The sequence below is a fragment of the Globicephala melas genome, chromosome 5 (genome assembly GCF_963455315.2).
Source record: "Globicephala melas chromosome 5, mGloMel1.2, whole genome shotgun sequence".
NCBI lineage: Eukaryota > Metazoa > Chordata > Mammalia > Artiodactyla > Delphinidae > Globicephala > Globicephala melas.
Genome location: NC_083318.1, coordinates 7,453,571 through 7,466,220, shown reverse-complemented (window position 1 = coordinate 7,466,220; position 12,650 = coordinate 7,453,571).

Genomic DNA, 12,650 nt, shown 5'->3' with positions numbered 1-12,650 from the left:
AAATTACACATTGTACCTATTCTGAAATGAGAACCACTAACTACTGATTGTAATTAGAGCAGATAACCTACCACACTTGCCTAAGGCCTCATTCCAGTGTTTACCCTTACCTTAGGAAATACAAGGAACTGATGCAACTTGGATACCAAAGTTCCTTGCTAAGTGTTATGCATTTCTTAGTAAACATCTGACGGAGTAATGCACCAGATAGTCTTAGTTGTGGTGTATGTTGAAGGGAGTCCCACTGTGTGTCATAATATAGATGGGAGATATAATTTATTGGAAGTTTTCTACAGAATTGGTTTTGCAAATGCATAAGGCATAGTGTTATACATCTGCCTTAAACCCTTAAAACTGCCTTAAAACTTCAATAGTGTACTTACATACTTTAAAAAACCAAAATAAGAATAGCTATATTTTGTTTAGTAGCGAGTTAGTAGATTTGAGTTTTTGAAATTTCTTACTAGCGGTCTTCCTAACCCCCTCCCCATCATCTACTCACACCCCTCCCCTGTTCACACACATTTGGCAGAAAAATTTAACCTGAGGTATATACTAGGAATATGACCACATTTAGAACAAATTTTCTAAAAGCACTGCAGTGTATTACCAGGTTGTTCTCAGTCCATCTAGAATCTACTTGCTAGGCTGGCCCATATGATTTTGATTAGACACCTATATATAGCAATCCCTGGAGTGATTCTTTAAGGATATTCAAAAATGAAGATGACAAAAGATTTTGGTGAGAATGCCTGAATCCAGATCCTGTAATAAGTGCAAAGAGACAATTCAAATAGATATTCAGCTGTCTAAACTACTTTAAAACTGACATATAAATAATTACAATGAATTTCTGATTATAGTACATTCATCGATATTCAGTTCTGTCTCACCAAACACAGCCTATACCCAGCACCTGGCTTTTGACTTCTGTCAGACCGTGAGGTGAGAAACAGATGGATCTGAGTCAATCTAAGCGGATCCTGAGCTGGGTTTGGGTTTTGTTTTTACTTAGGTCACCTACAGTGTGCTTGTAATGTTGTCACAGGATCCTGGGTTTCTCCCCTTGTCCTGTGAGGAGATATCCAGGCTGGGCTGAGGCCATGTGCCTTTTCTGAAGCTGCAGCCAATCCCCCACACACACGTCCCAGTGAGCCAGGCTCCCTGATCCCATGTTCTTCCCCCAACTTCCTCCTGAATACCAGACGGGCATCTATGAAGAAGGATCTGCAAATAGTCTTTTTGTGTGGTGTTCTCAGCAGTCCCATCAGGTCACCCTGTCCCATGGTTGGCCTTTGGCATTTCGTTTAAACGCCAGATGATTTCTCCTTGCCCGTCTAGATGGTGGCTCACACCACTCTCTACCATGATCTGTATGGGTGAACTGTGTCTACCTGCAAGGTTCTGTTTCTTCCTGGAATTCAGGCAACTGTTTGTCCTGGTACTGCAGCACTCTGATGATTTCAAGAAAAGTACTAATGTTGTTACCCTGCTCTTTTTTGTTTCAAAGTGGGGAATGATATTCTTTCCAATTTTCTATATCCTAGAAGAAGCTGCCTATGCATTTTGATCATGTGATCCCCTGCATCCACCCCTTTGAAAGGCTTCTGAGCTAAATTAGGATTTCCTCTGGAATTCCTACTAAAGTGACCTTGGTCTGATTATAAATCAATAAAGTATTGAAAAGTCCATGGCAGTTTTAATACTTAGAATAATTTGAATTCTGGCTTTATAGCCAATAGAGAATTTTTTAAATATGTAAGAATTATGTGACACTATTAACTTTTTAACATATGTTGTGGTGCATGGGAACATGACACATATCAGAAGAATCACAAATACTGAGTTCCATTCGCTCGAAGAAAGGAGAGAATATTCTTGACAGTTAACATGGCAATTTTTACTTCATAAGATTTTTACAAAACTTTTTCATTTGAAATGGTATGGCTTAGCTAAAATACAGGCTTTCTCTTCTGATGTGTTACAAAATGACCAAGTCTTTACAATGGAGGCAAATATTTTGCACATTTGATGTAAAGAATCCACCATAGCACTGCTGACACAATATTTTGATTAAGGCTGTTGCTCTTATCAGCTATTTTATTTGTCAGATCAACTGGACTATTAGATGGCCTCACACTACCTAATCATTCTTATTCCTCACAGTTATTCTCTCTATATTCATAACTTTACTCAAAACGTATTTTTCTCAATCCAAATACATTCTTATTTCTATTGTCTTCCTTTGTTACATCTTCTACATTCTTTCTCTCACCTATCATTATTCTTTTCCTCTTTTTATTTTTTCTAATATTTTCTTTCAGGATTTATCTAAACTATTACCTATTTTATGAATCTTTCCCTGATTATTCCATTCCATACTCATCTGTTCCCTTGGCTAGAGTATCACTTTATTGTTCTGTAGTTCATAGTTTCTAATGAGTGATCTAATTTGGCATATTCTCCAGTCATTGATGTGTTAGTTTCTTCTCCTCGTGCAGAAGGATGTGAGACTTCTAGAGAGAAAGAAATGCATATGTTTTCATTAAATATCATAATTTACTAAAATATAACTGGTACAGTGCTCAGCACCATTTATTAGCCAATAATTAATTGATAATCATTGGTTAATTATGTAGCAAAATTGGAACTTCCCTGGTGGCACAGTGGTTAAGAACCCGCCTGCCAATGCAGGGGACACAGGTTTGATCCCTTGTCCGGGAAGATCCCACATGCCTCAGAGCCACTAAGCCCATGCACCACAACTACTGAACCTGCATTCTAGAGCCCACAAGCCACAACTACTGAGCCCGCGGGCCACAACTACTGAAGCCTGCACACCTAGAGCCCATGCTCCACAACAAGAGAAGCCACCACCATGAGAAGCCCATGCACCGCAACAAAGAGTAGCCCCCACTCGCCACAACTAGAGAAAGCCCACACACAGCAAGGAAGATCCCACGCAGCCAAAAATAAAATAAATTATTTTTTAAATTACGTAGCAAAATTATATAAATATTTTAATTGTTTCATGAAAAAATCTGTGCCTGTACACATAATTCAGTTTCACTGTAAAGATCAAAGTCAATTCAGCAAAAAAGAAACCTAATTTGGAAGTGTACTTATAAGACTCATGTTCTGAATCATTACATGTTTATTATTTTCAATCACTGATTTAGAGACATCTGTTTAACTGTCATTTGTGAATAGGAAAAAAGTCATGATTACTGTCACTAGGTATTTCCATTCTTTTAGCTCACTGAACTTTGTGCATTAGAACTGAAGTTCAAATATCAAATGCTCTAGAGGCCAGTGGGAAGTTATAACAAGGCATTAAAATAATCTAAGCAAACAATTTCTTTCAGTGAGTGATTTTTTGAATTGATTTAAGAAATTACATTTAAGACACACTTTGATATGTACTTGAATAACAAATTAGAAATTATCTTCTCCCAAATTTTACTTAATATTTTATTAAACCCATTTCTATATAGATACTTATATATTTACCTCATTCATTTTATTTTTTCTTTTTAATAAGCTTTTAAAATTTTTAGTATCATTTTAGCCTTTGCACATTTAATAATGATAGCATTAAATACATTTATCAAAAAATGTCAATCATATAGGCCTTAACATTTTTTCCAAGGTTTAATTTGTTGCCTTAGTCTATGTTTTATGAAGTTCAATTGTAATTGCAATGTAGTAATCTTAGAAGTGGAAATTTGCAGACTGCTGGGGGGAGGGAGAAATGTGGAGGAAGATTCGAAGAGACACAGTGATTGCTGGCTTTGAAGACAGCAGAGGGGTTGAGACAAGGAATGCAGTAGAACTCTAGAGGCTGGAAAAGGCAAAGAAACAAATGCTCCCAGAAAGATGCAGTCCTGACAACACCTTAACTTTAGCTCAACGAGATGCATGTCAGACTTCTGACCTGCAAAAACTAAGATAATAAGTTTGTGTTATTTTAAGCTTCTAAGTTTGTAGTAATTCATTACAGCAGCGTTAGAAGACTAACGTACTTGCTCATTTAATAGATCATCTAAAAGTGACGTGGGAAAGAGTGATATAAGGGTCAAGAAAGATCCTATTGGATGGCTATGGTCAGCTTGACTTGGCATTGGAGTGCTGTTGGGATTTATTTCATGGATTCATGAGAAAATAACCTGACCATCATCAGACAGCTCACTCACTGTCCCATCTGTATGGCTGAATGCTTGTTACCTGCTTGGTCATTGACTTTCTTTAGGTATGCAGTACTGCCCTTCCATCCTTCATCTCTTGAGTTTTCACCATTGCTTCAGGCAGCCTTGACCCTGATGTGAGGTAACTATAGGCCATCTATTGATCATGTAGCACACAGCTAAGCAGTAGGGGCCATCCCTATACTCTTGCTTAGGAGAGAATATGGAACTCACAGTCACTTGATAATTTGCTCAAAAATCATTTGAGGGCTTCCCTGGTGGCGCAGTGGTTGAGGGTCCGCCTGCCGATGCAGGGGACACGGGTTCGTGCCCCGCTCCGGGAAGATCCCACATGCCGCGGAGCGGCTGGGCCCGTGAGCCATGGCCGCTGAGCCTGAGCGTCCGGAGCCTGTGCTCCGCAGCGGGAGAGGCCACAAGAGTGAGAGGCCCGCGTACCACAAAAAAAAAAAAAAAAAATCATTTGACCTCCTAGTCAAGCAGTGTGTACCCTCCACATATCCTCCAGTGCCAATCTTGCAGAATGGTGTGTTTGGATTATGGAGGAACTTCTTATCTATTGTTTGTGATCAAGTCAAATATTGAAATATACCAGTTAGAAAAGATTTGGATTACAAATTGAGAGATTACTTACCACTGTAGTTATTAAAGACATCTAATTGTTTTACGTAATTAGAGATCAGAGATAAGAAACGTCATACTTGACACAGTGCCACAAGGACCCTAAGAACGTCGTTCTCTTAATCATTCTACTCACCCGTCTACGTTGCCTTTGTTTTACCTTTTGGGTTGCCCATCTCAAGAAAAAGCAACATATTTTCAGAAAATAGGCAGGAAGAATAGGTGAAAAGGCTTGGAAAATGGAATATTTTTATGCATCTGCCTCTGTTACCAGGAACCTGAATACACCCCAGAAACCATTTGTTGTTCCACGAGACTTCCTCTTGGCAACTCACTGATAAAAACTAAGCTACATGACCACTTTATCAGACAGTGAATGAATATTTTAAATTATCAGTTGAGAATGAGCTAAAGTTTATGCCTGTATAATGGTTAATTTTATAGCAAATACTAAAGCATAAAAATATAAAGGAAGAATTTTCAATGATTAACTCTTATCATTAAATTATTTAAAAGGTACAAATATAGTGTTTTAAAACATGTGATATATGGATTAGATGAGCATGCACTCCATAAGGAAAAGTCCCCAAATAAGATCAGGACAAACAAATTACATGTTCCTATTTTTAAGAGACTATGAAAAGCTAAGGCCAAAATTCATTATTCATGGATTTTTACATATTCAAAACACTGTCATTATTATTTTGTGATGAATAGACTAACAGTTATACCATCAAGGACACATAGCAAATGCCTTTTCTCCAAATTAGCTTTTATCAAGTTGACTATAGCTCCAAGACATACATTAGTTTAGGAGGAGATGATTTATATAGATTCCAATAATAGTCTGGCTGTCCTGCATACCAATCAATAGAGACTTTTTCTTACATTATTCACTTGACTTTGTCATTTATGCTGACATACAGACAAAGATCATTGTACAAGTTTATAAGGAGATAATTTTAGCATGTTAAAATAATGCTTTTAAAAAGAACTTTCAACTTGAGTGAAGTATATTTTAATGACCTGATAGAACCAACTAACAATGTTTTAAATAACAGCAAGACATCTATCTCCTTTACCTCCTTATTTAAATACCAGCTCGGTGCTTTGTGACCTCCTGGAGGGGTGGGATAGGGAGGGTGGGAGGGAGGGATACACAAGAGGGAGGAGATATGGGAACATATGTGTATGTATAACTGATTCACTTTGTTGTAAAGCAGAAACTAACACACCATTGCAAAGCAATTATACCCCAATAAAGATGTTAAAAATATATATATTCCCCTTCAAAGAAACTTCCTCATTAATTCTTTGCCACTTTGAACTGTTATCTACCAAATGCAATTGAGTGCAGATTTTTAATTTCTTCTAGATTTTGGTAGTAATGGTAATGAAAATGTGCTTCATATATTTAACATCAAAACAATAAGATTATGCTCTCTAAATTAGTTCAGGATGTTTTAAAGTGAGGTGAGTAGTACAGTGGAGGAAAAAGAAACAGACAAATAGTAGAGACTGGGAAATTAAACTCCTAGTTACTAAAATATATCACATTTTCTTGTATTCCCCTGTTCAAACTCTTACTCAATAATCTTTATTCAAACAAATCTCTTAAAAGAGATCTTTGGTTCTTGTTGATTTCTTAAAATATGTTCTTAATGTAAAAAATTAAATATTATAAATCAATATGAGCTTATTCTATATGGAGGTGAAGTAGGAAAGAGTGTGGAAAAGAATCTACATCTATACAAAATTAGTTACTATATTATAAAATAATTTAAGTTTTAGCATTTTTCATCTGAGATCCAAAATATTCCAGTCTCCTCCATGTAACTTTAGGTTTACTTATGAAAAAAAATCTCTAAAATAATGGCTATTTCAAATTACTATTTGTTAAAGTAATAACTTTATGTAAACTATACAAATTTTATTAATATAAAGGAATACAAAAAACATTTTCAGAAAACAATATGGTAGAGAGAAAACAAATGAATGAACAAACAAAATACATAATATTCTCTATGTGTAGAAGTATGGAATGTTGGAAAACTCTTTCATAAAGTGACTTCCACAAGTCTTGGGAAATACAAGTTAGTAAAAAAAAAAAAAATTGTATACACTCTGTGGCTTTGGGGTAGAGTCACCATAAACCCATGCCTTAAGCTAAAAACAACTACAAAAAGATCGCATAATGAAATTGTCAAGTCCAGATGAGCAAGTGACTGAACACTTTTACTATAGTAGATTCGACTTCATCCCATTGCTGTTGAAAACTTGAAATAACTTGACAGCACAACTTGTATCTCATGAAGGGAAACGAGTATGATACTGTTACAAAAGAATGCACAGAATCATTGAGAAATCTCTCTCTCCTCTCTCTCACCCATTTTTATTATAAAGTACTTCTCGTTTTCAAATATTGAAGGAATCCAAAAGTAGATAAAGAAGAAAGTAAGGCTTCTAATTCTACCACTCAAGGATATCTTATATTTCAAAATGCCCTCAAGATTAGTAAGTATCCTTATTCTCTGCCTCTCTCCCTCCCTCCCTCTTTCCCTCTCTCCCCGCCCACCCCTCCCCCCATGCCCTTTCACACATACCCACATTTTCATGATTTCATGAATTGCTTACAAATATTTCTGGTGCATGTGCAGAAAATCTGGTTCTGAAGATGATGGCACTGATAGATCACATTTTACAACATGGAATCTGAGATATCTATTGACTAATCTTAAATATATTCTTGGCAAGACTGTTTTACTTCTTGGCATCTTCACTTTCCCACTGTCCCGAGTGACTGTTGTTCGTCTCTATCTTCAACACTCCAACACAATGTGAACTCTTCTTACTCTTACCTGATGTTTTTGCCTCAATTAACTAAGAATATATAAACAAGAACTCAGAGATCATCTAATCATCTATCCTTCCACCACCAAATCTGTCAACAAACTAGCATCCATTTGTGGGGGGCTGGCAGTGTATGGGAAATCTTTATACCTTCGTCTTAATTTTTTTTTTTTGTAAACGTAAAACTGCTCTTAAAGTGTTCCCAAAAAAGTCTGTATAAAGACAGTATTTTGGCTGACCGTTAAGTGGTTCTATTCTTTTATCTTTTCCCCTATTTCTTATGCTTTTAAGGACTCATCAATAATATTTGCATTCTCTGTAACCTTAGAGAAAAAGCATGTAGAATGTGTGTACTGAGAATTTTATAAGTACAAAGGCAAACTTCACCTTCTGTTTTACTCTCAGCCACAAGACACAACCAATAAGATGCTCGCAAGATATCATTCACCCAATAATACGGACTTTTGCACTCATTCTCCTTTAACAGTATATTCATTATATTTCTTCATCAGGCCTATCTTTCCCAAATTTCTGAGATGCTCACATTAATCCAAACCTTACTGAAGTTAGCACTTTTTATTTTCACCCTACATTATGTTCTGAATATGATCTCAACACTATATATTTCCTCTCCTATAAATCCTTCAAATGAAGGTATATATAACGAAGAGCATGTGAACAAGCCCTTGCACCTGTGTCTGGATGTCTATTTGCTACCCCTGTTCTCTGGAGGTTGTACACTCTAGCCTCCAAGGTATGGAAACTGAAAACCAGGACCAGTACCAGGGAGACTGCGTCCTATTTCAGGCTCTGCAACTTTATAAACTAACCAGATAGTGCCATTTCAGTGCTCAATTTTCTACAACTACAAAACAGAAATGAAACTATTATTTTAAAAAGGCATGAACACAGAAAGGAGACTCTTTAAAAAGTGAATCTCACACTAGATCTTTCACTAATCAGATAAGCAAGAGCTGATTGTCAGCGAAGTGGTGAAAACTCCTACAGTGCTGTAGCGTCTCTTGCAATGGATTAGAATGAGCCACAGATTGAAAGGGAAGCATTGGCTTATGCAGAAGTTCTAGAACTTGAATGGCATGAGGGTAATATTTAAGGATTGTGTATATCTGACTAATCTAAGTTAGAAGTCAAATAGAGAATTACATGCTCAAGTTAGCCAATTATCTTATACAGCATACTTTGAGGGCAGGAGGGCTTATATGTCAGACATGTTCATTTCCTACAACTATACGGCAGACTATGTTGAGAATCAGGCACAAAACGTATCATGACAGGGGCAGAGTTGCAAATTAACTGGATTTTCACCTCAAGTGCCCTCCTGTGGTAAAGTAAGAGTTCCAAGAGAGGGACACTTAAAACTAGAGTGAGAGATTACCTGATTGTTTAAATATTGATATTGGTATCTACATTTCAATTTGTAGATTAGCACCAGATGAAAGTACAATTTTATGATGACTGATGGTGATAGAGGTTATGGAGAAAGGCTAACTTTTATTGAAAAACTGATATGTGCCAGAATTTTTCCAATCTCTATGCAATAGTATAATAATACCTATTTCATGGATGGAAACTTAAAGAGCTATTAAATCTTTTGCCCCAAACCAAAAATTTAGAAATCTTGGAGCCAAGATTTGAACTTAGGTACATTTGCTCCACCTCACCATATAAGGAAAAAAAAAATGCTTTGTGTAATGTAAATGGATTTGGACTTTGCCTTAAGAACTGTTGAAGCCTTCAAATCTTTGAGAGAGCTTTGATTTAGTAGTTTGGAGTTTATTTTAGTATTCATAGAATATTGTCCTTCTTTAGAATATTTACATCCATATTTATGTGAAGATGGAAAGAAACAGACATATTGCAAGAAGCCTTATGAGGTGGAAATTGTAAGTCTTGGAGACTGATTAGATATGGAGTGAAATGTAACTAGGTATAATATTCATAGTATTTAAAAACCAACACAGCATACGTACCAATCAATCAGATTGAATGTCGAATCAATAAGAACAGACAGGAGCAGCTTTACAGTACTACTGTATCCTGGCTCGTTATCAGGTCTGGGTAAGTGGGAGAGGCCGAAAGTGTGTAGTTCATGTCTTTGACTTAAGTGAATTGGTGGATAGTAATGCTGGTCTTTCTGACTGGGACATACTTTTGTACTGAATGATAAGATATGCTTATTCCCTTCACAGAGCAGTTTTGTATTAGCTTATAGATTTATTGTGATAATAAAATACAACATATATGTTGTCAATTACCTAGAAAAATGGATCAGAAATATTATTTGAATAGATTTGATTTGTGCAGGAATTGTATATTTAAAATAATAATGGTCTTTACTATTTTTATTGACTTACAACTTTTAGTTTCAGATGTACAACAAAATGATTCTATATTTGTATATATTGAAAAATGATCACCACAATAAGCCTAGTTAACGTCCATCACCATAGCTAGTTACAGAATTGTTTTGTGATGAGAACTTCTAAGGTTTAGTAACTTTCAGGTATATAATAGAGTATTAACTATAGTCGCCATGCTGTACATTACATCCCCATGATTTATTTATACTAACTGGAAGTCTACCTTTGACTACCTTCACCTGTTTTGCCTACCCCTTAACTCATGCCTCCTCTATCACCTATCAACCTGTTCTCTGTATCTATGAGCTTGTGTGTAGTTTTTTTGGTTTGGGGAGGGTGTGTGTGAGGTTTTTTTGTTTAGTTTTATTTTTAGATTACCTATTGTCACAAATGACAAGATTTCATTCTTTCTTATGGCTGAATGTTATTCTTGAAGTTTTATTGTGTGTTCTAAAATATACACACTGAAAAATAGACACATAATAGACACCTTTGTTCAAAACATACTTCTCATAATAATATCAATATGCATTAAATTAGACATGGCTTCAGTGCCCAGATATAGTAGAATATTTTAACAGCTTATGGAAAACGGATATGATGTTATACACAAACACTTACTGTTGGAATTATAAAACATATGCACCCACACCAAAAGTATACATTTATCTTATAGATTCCAGTGGGTCTGTCAGTTAGATTACAGGTAGTCGTGCTCTAGCCATCCTTCTTCAATAAATGACCCAAGGTAGATATTTGACAGGGGACCATGGAAGCGTAATCAAAATAGAAGGAAAATTAACAGTGCACAACTTCCCAGGTCTTTGTGAGGGTAATAAACTGATACAACTTATTTCAAGATAATTTGTCAATAACAAATTTAAATGTACATACATATATATTCAGATATGTGTTCAAGGCAGCACATCAACAGATGCTCATTACATGATTTTTAATAATATATAACATTAAAATCAGCTTAAGTATACACAGGTAGACAACGGAAAATATGTTTTGTATCCGCTGTGTCAGTACACAATGAAATCCAAAGTTTAGAATGAACAAGTTAAATATAATTGCTGACCCACAGAGATGTTCACAATGCATTAAGGGACAAAAGTAATTTTTTAGTATTATATAGTATGAATGTTGCCTTTGGTAAAGCTGAGAAATGAATTCTATTCTTAGGCATCCCAGGCTGCCCTGTGTTCCACTATACTCTGATGCCTTCCAGCCATATTAACAAAAATTAGCATAAATATAGCCCTTGTGCCTTAGATTCCCCTGATACAAAGAACCTCTGATTAATTTCAGATTGGGGCATGGGTGCCTGGCAATATAGATCATCCTTAATTTGATTTAAGTCTCTGCTGAATCCACAGGAGTATAAAATAAACCTATGAACTTATTTGTTTACCCTGGCAAGTGCACTCATAAGCACTTATATGGAAATGCTTATAAGGCAATTAAGAAAGAACTCTAATTACAGGAAAACAACATCGTTAATCGTTCTACCTATTATGGAATACTGTGATAATCTTTTAAATAATCAGATATCCGGGAAATATTAGAGTAGAAAGGAGAGAAGGAGGAATGAATGGAGATAGGAGATAAGGAGTGAGTGAGCAAATAAGGAACAATTTTATTTTGCAGTCTTCAACATATGATTCTTACATATTTTTTCTAATCTATGCTCCTCCCACACTCTTAAGTGTGTCATAAACTGGTGAACTGAATTGCTCTACTTTTCTCTGTATATGCTCTCAAGTTTCTGTTTCCATGACTTTGCTCCCACTATACCCTCCACAGAAATGTCCTCTCTCAAATCTGTGTAGGTCTAAATCTTACCTGGTGTTAAAGAGCAACTCAGTGACCACCGACTTTGTAAAGCCTTTCTTGATTAATCACCGTATCAACCAAACCCTCAGTGGAATAACACCTGAATTTACACAACCATACTTTACCTGGAACTTTTAACAACATGTAACAAGTGCTGGTATAAATATTTTGGTTTTTCAATTTGCCTCTAAATAAGTAACATTCCCCATGTTTCACCGTGGAGAGAGTGATGTTCTTTTTTTGCATTGTATTTTTCGCTTTGAAAAGTTTATTCTGAACTATCCTTGCCTTTTTAGAGTTTTAATGAATCATCTGCAACTTTGTTTTTCTTTGAAGTTTTTAGAAAGCTATAGCTAAGTTTTATTGTTGCTTATTGAAACAATGACATACATATTAGTAGTATCATATACATAATAGATTATAATAAATCCTATTTTGTCACCAGTAACATTATCACTGCTTAAAAGATGTTTCCACCCAATACCATAACTTGATTTCATTTATTACATAAATGTTATAAGTCTTCACAAGCTGCTCACTGAAATTCTGTCTTAAGGAATCCTAAAGGCTTAATATAGGCACAAATCAAAGTTATCCTGTTCATCGTTACAGGAAATGGATTCTAAAGCTTCTTTTGAACATAAAACAATTTGGCCTGATTAATATTATTATTAATTTATAATATATTAAGATTATATATAGTTATATATTAATGTGTGTATAATTACTTAGAAAATAACAAGCTGAGGTTACTGAT